The sequence below is a fragment of the Artemia sp. Qi Xiang Cuo genome, chromosome 6 (assembly GCF_049724085.1).
Source record: "Artemia sp. Qi Xiang Cuo chromosome 6, ASM4972408v1, whole genome shotgun sequence".
NCBI classification, from domain to species: domain Eukaryota; kingdom Metazoa; phylum Arthropoda; class Branchiopoda; order Anostraca; family Artemiidae; genus Artemia; species Artemia sp. Qi Xiang Cuo.
This window is the reverse complement of record NC_142799.1, coordinates 80,888,874-80,900,950: the sequence shown is the minus strand read 5'-3', so window position 1 is coordinate 80,900,950 and position 12,077 is coordinate 80,888,874. Positions and strand designations below refer to the sequence as shown.

General features: G+C 34.3%; 1 protein-coding gene across 1 annotated transcript in view; it reads left to right on the top strand.

Annotated features, from left to right (window-relative positions):
* Positions 1–10,892, top strand: part of Rcd1 (Reduction in Cnn dots 1) — a 30,568-nt gene extending 19,676 nt beyond the window's left edge. Inside the window, exon 6 of the mRNA XM_089090411.1 lies at positions 9,332–10,892. The gene's annotated coding sequence lies outside the window, so the exon portion shown is untranslated. The remainder of the gene's footprint in view (positions 1–9,331) is intronic.
* Positions 10,893–12,077: the final 1,185 nt, after the last annotated feature.

Genomic DNA, 12,077 nt, shown 5'->3' with positions numbered 1-12,077 from the left:
CCACCGAAACAATTTAGTTCCTCCTGTGCCTCCAGAGGCACCTAGGGCATCCACGAAAAGTCTTCAGTTGTCTTGGAGGTGTGCTGCAGCTAGTACGTCATCCCATTCGGGCTGTAGGGACGCATGTACATTTGACAAGTCTCTTCTGTGTGAACGTCTCTGGGTGATATTGTATCGAAACAATAGACGCTAGTCTATTTCCGAAACAATAAATGCTGTCTATTTCTTAGATTGTAAAAATCCAATCTAATTTATACAAAATATAAATGCAGAAGACTTGCATAGAAGGTATAAACCGTAATCTATACTTTGATGCAGAAAAACTGATTCAAAGGCAGTATTAAGCAGTCATATGGAAACAGCTTCTGCTTTTCTCCTCTCTAATAAAATGCGTGTTACGTAACATAACGCTTTTTGCTTTGTACGCACCGTAATGTCTGAGCTGTTCAAGTCTCGAAAGTAGCTTAGTAACATCTGTTTTTGAGGAAGTAATTTTGCAGGAACTTGTGGTTGCACAGTGGATTGATACCTGCTAGGCAGTACGGAGCCCAGTGATCGATCTTTGCTGCCGCAAGGTTGGGTGACAGGCATGCTACTAGTCCCTGTAAAAAAAAAATTAAAAAAGAAAAATTTTTTCAACTGAAAGTAAGACGCGAAGTTAAAACTTAAAACGAACAGAAATTATTACGTATATGAGGGAGGTGGGTTGCTCATACTCAGCGCCTTGCTCTTTACGCTAAAGTTTTTGGTACTTAAAAAAGCTTCTTATTGTTCTACTTAAACGAACCTTGTGTTTCAGGAGTCCAAACTTTAGCGTAAAGAGCGAGGAGTTCAGGAGGAGCAACCCCCCTGCCCTTCATATACGTAATAATTTCTGCTCGTTTAAGTTTTAATGTTGCTCCTTACTTTCAGTTGAAAATTGTTTATTTAATTCCTGATCACTTTTAAATAATTTCAAGGACAAATCCCCCCTCCCCCATAGATATATTCTCTTAACAAATCAATCTTAGAGAACATTTACCTCGAACAATTACCCTTAATATCTCTTACGCTTAAAATTGAGTCAGTAAAGAGAAAGAAAAAAATAAGAAGAATTTGGTATAGGAGTTCTGGCAAATTCCTCCAAGGGAAAATTTTCCCTGACAAATTCACCCACTGGAAGCGTCTCTTCCCATGGAAAATCCCCCCAGCAGAAAATTTTGTCTTCCCCCTCCCACCCCGGAAAATGTATGCATACTTCCCAATAACAAATACTATACGTAAATAATGGGCAAATTGTATAACTTAAATACCTTTCCCCAGGGGCTGTGGGGGGTCATGATATCTCCAAAGGCATAATTATTCGGCTTTTAAACTATGCTGAACAAAATGACTATCTCAAAATTTTGATGGAATTTTTGTTTTTGACCCACCAATTTTTTTGGTCACTTAAAAAGGACACGGGAACTCTTAATTTCCGTTAGAGTGAGCCCTCTCCCGATTTTCTAGGGCCACTAGGTTGATACGATCACCCCTGAAAAAAAGAACAAAAAAAAAAACAAATAAACACGCATCCGTGATCTTTCTTCTGGCAAAAGTTACAAAATTCCACATTTTTACAGATAGGAGCTTGAAACCTCTACAGTAGGGTTCTCTGATACGCTGAATCTGATGGTGTGATTTTCAATAAGATTATATGGGGTACTTTCCCTTTTTTCGAAAATCCGGCAAATTTTCTCAGGCTAGTAGCCTTTAATAGGTAAGACCAAACCTAATGAAACTTATGTATTTGAAATACAGCATAATAAGCCGATTCTTTTAGTATATCTATTGGTATCAAAATTCTGTTTTTTAGAGTTTCGGTTACTTGTTGATCCGGGTCGCTCCTTACAGTTCGTTACCACGATATCCAATAAGTGAAACGTTGATTTGGTGGCCTATGTCCCAGCAATGGCTCTGGAGGGTCTTCATCTTGTTTTTCTTTAGTTTTTGAAGAAACATTTGTCTTTGTGTTGATTAGAAAATATAATTTTCGAGACTCACGGTGAAGCGTATCAGAATAATCAAAACTGGCTAAAAGTAAAGAAATATAGAGTTGCAAAGATTGTGAATAAGACGGTAGAAAAAAGGGAAAAATCACCAATGTGATTAATGCACATTTATCAGATTCTCTATGGCAGTTTTGACTCACAGTGGGATGGTACGTTGGGCTTGCGTGGTGTCCCCAGATCATCTGGCAGCACTCGGGTGCTTGCTTTTTTCGACTTTGAAAAATTAACTTTGGGCTAGCTAGATTGACCAGATAAATCCTTTACGTGGCGGTCCGTTGGGGGTATGACAAAGATAATTAGCCCCTCTTGAGATGTATAAAAAAAATGCGTTCCTTATGGATATATGCTGATAGTCTAAAAAAACTATGCAAAATGGATTTTTAAACTTGAGTTCCATAGAGAGAGAGAAGGATTAAAAAAAAAAAAAAAAACATCAACGAAAAATTATTGCTACCTCCCCTAAAAAGCGAAGCTTCTCCGTGGGGGAGGTAGAGAAAACAAAATTCTTAAAACAAAAGAAGACTTGGCCACTGACACCACTAATACCACCACACTAAACAATAAATACAAAATAATATCATATATTATACTTCCTACGGGGACATCATATCAACAAAACATCACAATAAATAAATAAATCAATCAGTCAAAACTCAAATTCAGCAATAAGCAGTTCCTTAATGGTTTTCCTAAATATATTGGGGTCTCCAATAATCTTAATATTACTATTTAAACTATTCCATATTCGCGTTCCTCTATAAAAAAAAATAGAAAAACATGAACGGGAAGAAATATCTCTAGGTACATAGAAGTCCGCACTACTCCTTGCATCATGAGAATGAACATTAGACCTAATGGGCAATAAATCACCCAAACAACGAGGCTGAACATCCTGCTGCAGTCCAAAAATAAACCACAATACGTAGAATTCACGAAGGTCTGCAGCCGGCAAAATTCTTAAAGTTTGGTAAATATCTCGAACAGACCTACGTGGAGATATACCAGCTAAAATTCTTACTGCATGATTTTGTAGAACTCTTATTGGTTTTAGGATAGAAGAAAAAGTAGAGAGCCAAATGCTCGAACAATAAAGTATATACGGCTGTATTAAAGAAAAATAAAGATGGCGAAGGACAGACTTGGGAAAACAATGTTGGAGTTTCTTCATTATACCGGGATTTCTTGCCAGAATTTTGCTAGTTAAAGTTATATGTTCCTTAAAAGATAGAGTTTCATCTATCACAATCCCAGGGTATTTAAAAGACGCAGTCCGTTTTATAACTCCATTGGACATATCTAATTCCTTGATCCATGGGTAGAAGTTTGGTGATCGCGAGAAAATAATAAAGTTAGACTTAGCCATGTTGATCCTTAGTTTATTTACCCTCAGCCATGCTATAATTCTATTAACTGATTCCTTCATGGAAATCTGCAGCAGCTCCACTGTCTTAACTGTGCTAATGGCTGTTGTGTCATCAGCAAAAAGTGAAACTGTTCATTAGTCGGGTTTACCGTTCATTTATTCTATAGCAAAAATTATTTAGACAATTTGGTAAATCATTAATAAATATCAAGAATAATTTAGGACCAAGAACTGATCATTGCGGAACACCTATTTTAATACGCTTTTTTCTGAAGAAGAATTATTTAGTTGGACATACTGATAACGATTACTTAAAAAAGTTCAAAAAAATTTAATGATTTACCCCTCAAACCATACACCTCACACTTCTTAAGCAGAAGTTGATGATCCAGAGTGTCGAAAGCTTTCATCAGATCTAAAAATATAGAACTTATTTTAAAACCTTTATCTAATACATCATTAAAAATAGTTGTCAAATAAATCATCGCCTGTTCCGTTGTCCTTTTTCTATGCAACCCAAATTGTGTCTCTGCCAGTAACTTATGATCTTCCAAAAAAGTCATCATTCTAATGCTAAAACACTTCTCTAAAACACGAGAAATGATGGGTAAAACAGATATCGGTCTATATTTTCCTGGGTCATTTTGAATACCACCCTTATGAATTGGGGTTACTCGGGCAACTTTAAAACAATCTGGGAATTTTCCTTGACGAAAACACTTACCCACATAAGACTTCAGATATAACAGGAAAAATACATTTAAGTGTTTTTAAAGTAATATGGTCGCTACCAGATGAATTACTACACAACCCATAAATATTTGTTTTAATTTCTTCAACTGTTCAAGTCCTTTAACCACCTTCGTTACAGTTCTAAAGCTAGCTGAAACTCCAAAGTGGTCGGATACATAGTTGATAAGGACCGTGGGAAGACTCAAGGGCACATTAGAAAGGATGCTATCCAGAAGCTCAGCTGACGTTCCCGTAATTCTTTTAGGGATATTTATACAAGGATGAAACCCAGTAGATAGACTTCTATTAATAAATTCAGTGCTAGCAGATGACTGACAAGGTCAATATTAAAGTCCCCCATAATAAAACATGGCATAGAGTTAATCGGAATTTTCATTAATTGTTCTTCAATTAGCTCCATAAAGTCTTGGAGCAGGCTCTGCGGAGGTCTATATACTACTACAAAAGTTCAAATTCTCTCTAGTGACATGTAGAACAAAACACTCGCAAACTTTCTCTCTATATATTGTAAGATCTTCTCTTATTGAAACCTTATAATCAGCCTGAATATAAGCTGCTAGGCCTCCATGTTGGTAATACTCCCGATTCCTTACATATAAAGTGTAACCAGGGATATCTAGTAATTGCGAGTTATTATCTTTTAACCACGTTTCAGTTAAAGCGATCACCTAAAAGACATTAGTATTTATTAATTCCGATAAAAAATTATGCGCAGAATTCAATCCCTGTCAATTCAAATGAAAAATGTAGGGCCAAAACGGCCCCTATCACAATACAAGGGTAATGTTTCTTCCTTAAAAATATACCTTGATGGTTCATTTGGGAAAACCTCAGTAGCATTAATATTTAAGTTTCTATTTATCATTTCATCAAACTGGCTGAAAAAATCAACCCTTCGACTTTCAAGTTGCATGACATTGCTGTTCCCCCGAGGTACAACGATATCTCTAATCATTATCAATAAAAGTTAATGCATGCGATGGTAGAGGGTGGCGGTGATGAAAAAAATCATTATCAAATAAACATATATCTAGACCTAGATAAATACAAAAAAAAATATATATATATATATATATTCCGTCAAACCGGACGCATATGTCAGCTTCCTGTCAGTTTACTTTTATATGACCTCTTGGTTTTGAATTATATTGAACTAGCTGTAGTCTATCGGATGCCAAGCGTAAAAAAGAAAAAAAAAACACAAAAAGTCAATCGTCAGAAAAACCATTTGTTAAAAAAAGAAAATAAACCTTTGATAGCAAAGAATTGTCGAAAAGGAAGTTTGTGCCCCCTCCCAAAACAATATTTGAAGTCCCAATACTCCCCTCCCAACCAAAAAAGAAACTTCCGATCAATCTTCCAGTCATGAGAAAAAACATAGTAAGCTTACCTAAACCCACGTTTAAAATTCGTCTATTTTTTTATGGAATTTACTTATTCTATAATAAGAAAGACTCGCTTTTTAGGATGGCATTAGGTGCCCGTTGTGTATCCTCAGGATTATATCTAAACTGGAATTTACAGAAATAGCCAATTAGTATAAAATAAAGGATAAGAAAGTTTTTATTTCTATTGTTATCGAGCCTTTCGGGAGCCAAGTAAATTGTGTGACGTGAATGTCCCACAAATAAAACGACATGAATTTCAGTGCTTACCAAATACTTAACTTTTCTCCAATTCTTTTACCAAGTTCTCGACGTGTACAAGTCAAAGAAAAATAAGGCTGGCCGTCTTATGGATGGCCACCATACTCCAAATTGTTACCTTGACACGCTTCTGGGATTTGTGGAGCACAAAAATATAAAGCCTTGTGAGCGCTAAGATATGTGACTACATCTATTTTATTTGTAAAGCTAATAATTTAGATGGCGTTTTAAGTCTCTCGTGTTATACAAGCAAAAAAACAGTCAAATCTAGAATTTTTGCATTAGCTATGTTCTATAATAATAATAATAATTAATTAATTTATAACCCACTTTTAAACAAAATAAGCGGAATTTTTACACTAAAAAACAAAAATTACAAAAATAGTGGTGATTAATTAAATGTTGTTTTGCTAAACTTTCAAGGCCTTATTGTATGCATATGTCCAGAATCTATTATGACGATTCTACCGAACAGGAATGGGAAATTTATAACCAATCAAGTTAAAAAATTTGAAATAATTCAGGTTCAAGATGGACTATTTGCAAAGCAAAAAAAAATATTTAACAATGGAAGATCAGTAACTCTTCCTCATGGCCTTGACTTTTGGGGGGGTCCAAAATTTTATAATTTATCATTGAACCGGGTTCTCTGAGGAACCCGCTGAAAAAATTCGAGTTAGTCGATCTAATTCCTGGACAGAAATACTTACCTTATGTTTGTATTGATCCAAGAGTATAGGCCCATTAAGACTTGTATTAAGCCGCTGCGATAGTTGGTTTCATTAAAATATCCCTTTTCGAAAACTCCCTTTCAAAAATATAATTTTAAAATACTCTTTTTCATAGCTAAGGTTCCTTGAAGTGTATTTTGTAGGCTTAGATGAGAAGTCAAAGAGTCAATTAATCTTATCTATGAATTAGAACGCCGTGCCTTGCTTACCTTGTGTTCACGCATTTACTTTTTTTCCAACGCCAAAAGTGCAGCGAAAATACAAACTACTTAAAGCTGTTCGTCTTATATCAGATCATTCCTTGTTTTCAAACACCGAAGACGTGGAAACATGGGATTTGCTAAAAAAAAAAAAAAGCCTTTTTGAAAATCCTTTTTTTTTCTTTTTTTTACGAAGGCTTTTTTCAATGCTTTATTTGAAATAAGAGCGTGTTTTCGATTGACGATGATTGCGGGATTTTGAAAAAAAAGTAAATTTTTCAATCCAAATTGTGAAAAACCCCGCAATCAGATAGTGTAAAGAATTTGGTTTTTTGCGCAATATTTGAATAGCTGGAAAGGCGCGAATGTGTTACCCCATGCTCATTTGGAAATTTATTTTGAATGTTTACCCATTGAATGTTACAGTGTTTATTTTAGTGACGCATATTTTTCAAGTTTTTCAAAAATGATCTGACCCTTACCCAAATCAAAGCCCCTGAATAACTCTCTTATAAAAAAAAGGAGAAAAATTTACTAAGATGGTCAAGAACAAAAAGAACTCCTACAAGCTCAACAATTAATTGTAACTTCAGTAGAAATTGCAAAATCCCTCCCAGAATATGAAGGGGGCACAGTCGTGGACCAATTCAATATCCATTGGGCCCAATTTGTCACTATGACAAAAATACATTGCACATTCTTTAATCTTTCCGTCATATCGACTCTTTGACAGATATTCTGTGCAATATAACGACCTTCGAATAACCACAATTGCTGTGGTAGCAGTTCCGCGCACAGCTACTCTGTCCCTCTCCCATTGATTTATTTCAACAATACCCTCTTTCCTCTCTTTTTTATTCTACCTGAACTACTCCCCCCCTCCACCAAAAAAATCAGACTTCATATATCATAGAGCCTATCAAGGAAAATAATATCAAATTTCAATGACAAATTTAGAATAAAGAAAAAGACTAACTGCATAATTTATTATGCATCTCTGTGTCCTTTCAAGGACACAGAGATATATCTATATATATCTATCTATAGAGATATATCTATCTATATATATCTCTGTATCCTCTCAAGATCATGAAAGTGGATAAAAATTACGTCCACAAAAAGAAAAGCAAAAAAACTTGAGAACAACCACCAAATTCACTATAGGCTTTGTTCACACGTCTGATCTGGCATCGAACATATTATAGATATGAAGCGTATCATTCGCATCACGTAGAACACATATTCACTGAAAGTTAGGTCTAATTTTACGCTCATTCTGAGCTCTAGTGCCACTTTCAAGGGCCAAAAGTGATTTGGGGGCAACTTTACAATCTGAAAAGCCCAACAGTCCCTATGTGTTTCCTAATATCACTTGATAATAAGACTCAAACTTTTGTACGGAAACTTCATTTTGAATTTTTCACGGATATGGGGGAGGAGGAGGAGTGGGGTTAATTAAACAATGGGCAAGTCCCATGAAAAATGTATAAAACCATGCGATATTTCGTACAAATATTTGAGAATATAAAAATCTAAAAAACACATCATGGGTCGTTGCAATATCATTGATATTATTTGATTTGAAAAAAAGCCCCACACTCCCTATGTGTTTCCTAATATCACTTGACTGCTCGGCAAAATCTTTATACACAAAGGTGGTTCAGTGATATTTTTATTTTCTTTTTTTTCTTAAATAAAACTTTCCAAAAAAGAAGTTTTTCAAAGAAAAGGAAATAGCGATGTTAGACTTAAGACCAGGAGAAATAAATTCCCAAAGCGACCATAAAGTTACTGTTAAAGAATAAATGAAACCCCAAACGAACAGAAATTAAAATTAACGATCACAGAAAACTTAGAGATAGCAGGTACTAATGAATAAATAAATCTTAAAACGAGTAAAAATTAAATTGAAGGTTCAAGTCAAATTTACTACACAGTAATACACAAAAAGGGTCTGGCTGCTGCCCTCTTTCCCCTTCACTAACTGTAGAAACCTACAGCTTGTTGCGTTATTTGCGTTTTATTGAAAACTATAATGTATTTTGAACACCATATTGTTGTTTTTGTAACATCGACGAAAAATAAATTTAAAATCATTATAATAATCAAGACGACTGGAAGGAACTATTAATTCTTGAAAATAATAACAATAATAATTATATATATTATAATAATATAACTATGAAAATGTTAAATAAATCTTGAAAGATATTAATTCTTGGAAACTCAGCAATTCAAAATTTAATTTCACTGCAATTTCTATATTAATTTTTTTAATGTTGTAAATATGAAAGAAAATATTTGTAACATATTTCGTTTTCAGTAAAGCACAAATGATGAAACAAGCTTTAGGATTTTCTTATAAAATGGTGTCGCCCTTAATTAAGGTCCTAAAATGGGATCCATAAAATGAGGTTCCACATGACATCAATTTCGTTAATTAATTTTTCCCAATGTTTCCCCTCTCATAAAATGTTGCAATACTTGAAATTGAGGCCCTAAAATGAGGTCCTATACAACATCAAATTTTGTTTATTATTTTTCTTAATGTTTACATTCATAGAAAGTGATGTCATACTTGAAGTTAAGTAGCTGTATTACCTTTCAGGAAACAAGTTTTGGTTCATGACACGTCGTCAGATGGTCTTAGTCCTATTGACCTCCGTAAGAACAGAAACCATAAATATTTATTTATTTGTTTTTATATATTTATCTATTTGCTTATTGTTAAAGAATTATTTTTGTATTTAACCATATCTCTTCTTTTTAGTTAAAATTTTTTAGTGCCAATATTAATTTTGCTTAACTAATTTCCTCTTCTCACTATTTTGGTTATTTACAGCAGACTTTTCCAAAGTCACACCCCCGTCCTCCAACAATTTAGCTGCCTTCTATGATTCGAAATGCTGGGTGTGGCTACAGCCTCCCCTTCATGGCCCAGTCTCCCTCAAATCCTAAATTTTCTTGAATTCCTGGGCACTTTTGCTTCCAATGTCAAGTAAAATATGTTTTTTATCTTTTTTATTAATATTATTCCTTCCCCCATCCGGAAAAAAATTCTCGGTACGTGCTTGGTTTGAGCCTATAATGGCCCTACACAACTTATTTTTGGTCGAATTTTAGAATTTATAAAGGAAATTATTCTTCAAAGAATTTATAATGTTTAATGTTTAATTTATAATTAATTTCTGGTGTCATAAAATAGGCCCCATACAATACATTCTAATGCTGGACCATCGCTTAGTTTATTAAGTTGATGCTGGGCTGGTCTGGTGATGCTTGACCCGTGACCAATTAGTTTGTGCTTTTGGGTGACTCTTTCTTTCTCAATTAGTCTTCTTCTGTACTATATTGTCTTTCTCATTTTCTCTAGATGACGAACTTGATTTTCCTGTATTGTCAGGGCCGTCAATTTAGGGAAAGGGAGCATTTACCCCGTGATTCACTGTTTGTTAATTGTGGGTGCCAGTTAAAAAAAATAATCAAAAAAAATTGTTAATTGTGAAAATCAGCATTAAAAAAAAAGCTAAAAACATGTGCCTGGATCGTACGCAGTCACTTTATTCACTTTTCACGGGCTCTTGAAACAAGAACTGGCTACACCGTTTCTACTCTATGCTGTTTAATTACCGGTTAAAATTAAAGTTTTCAGCAGCAAAAGAAGTTGGAGCCCCATGCCTTTCTGTATTTTCTATTTCATTCTCGCCTGTCTTAGGCATTTATAGGCAAGTTACAGTACAGATTAATTGATGGACCTTTTTTTAATAACCTCGTGTCTTAAAAAATTTCAATTCTTTTATCTGGCTTAAAATTTCATGAAGGAGAACCAATCAGATTTTAAAAAAACAGGTTTTTTTGTTTTTCCAGGGCTGATCTTATCAACCCAGTGGTCCTAGAAAATCGGGAGAGGCTACAAATATAATTTGCATATAAATGTTTTTGCATTTATAACTAATAAATCAAATAATACTAACATTTCGTTTACTAAATATCAATATATGTATATTGAACCGACAATGCACTTTCATTTGTATTTGGTTTCAGTAAAGTGCAAATTATGTTCTGGCCTTGGGAAGGCATATGGGTTTTGAGCCCAACTTATGTTAATTTCTGCTTGTTTTGAGTTTGACTCGGTTATTTATTGTAATTTCTGTTCGTTTGGGTTTCATTTATTTATCGATGCTGATTTGTGGTAGTTTCACGCTTGGTAGATTATTTGATTTTATTTTTGCTCATTTTTTGTTTAACAGAGTTCTTTACTTTTCTTTGAAAAACTTATTTTGTGGACAAAGTTTTTTTAATTAATTTCTGTTAGTTTTATATTGACATAGTCCTTTCAGGGAAAAAGAAAATAATATTTTAAATTTTTGTTTTTTTCAGACTTTATAGTTTGGCCTGCTATTTGTATGCTGGAGAAAAATTTTCAGCAATTTTTAAAAACATACACCCTTTAAGGGTATATGTTCTGTTAAAAATTTGGACACAAATAGAAGTGTTTAATTTAGTTTCATACCTCCTCTAGTTGACCTGAAATGGAAAACTTGATACCATTCGTAAAAAAATCCGTTTACTTTCTTTGATAGCTTGGATACACTTATGCTATTTTGAGTTGGTTAAATTTTAAGAGGAGAAGTAGCCCCAAAAGTATGAACATAATACCCTCAGTCGCTCTTGGGATACTGCTGAGATGCCTTATTGGGAATTCGCATTAACATAGTATATTTTGATTTAATCTTAATGCAACATTTAGTTTTTAAACATAATTGGCATATGGGAGGGTGGGCGTGGGAGGGGGATTATTTGCCCTTCAATCACTTTCGACTCTTAAAAAGGAAATCAGCCCTTTCTATTTAGAATCGAATGAGGCCTTTTTGAAGTTACGATAACTCCATCAATACGAAGTGCCCTGGTCTAAATAAAAAAAATAATACATTGTACCCACATCGATCTTTACTATAAAAATGTCAAGCCTTCCAATCCCTTTTGACCATTAGAAAGGGCAGTAGACTTTTCGATTTCCAGTCGAATGAACGCTTTTTGAGTTTCTACAACAGCAGTGTCTGTAAGCACTTTATTTGCCCCTAGGGTATATATCACAATCCTTACCCTCAAGGATGTGAGTGGGATTGTCATCCTTAAAGACATAATTTCCCGAATCTTCGACTACGTTAAACAACATGGCTATCTCAAAATTTTTATTGGATGGGTTTGGGAAAATGGTGGGCGTGAGAGGGGCGTTAGTCACTCTCCAATCACTTTCAACTAATAAAAAAGGCACTATATCTTTCAATTTCCAATCAAATGAGATCTTTTGAAGTTTCTACGACAACGCTTTCAATAAAAAACTTATCTGC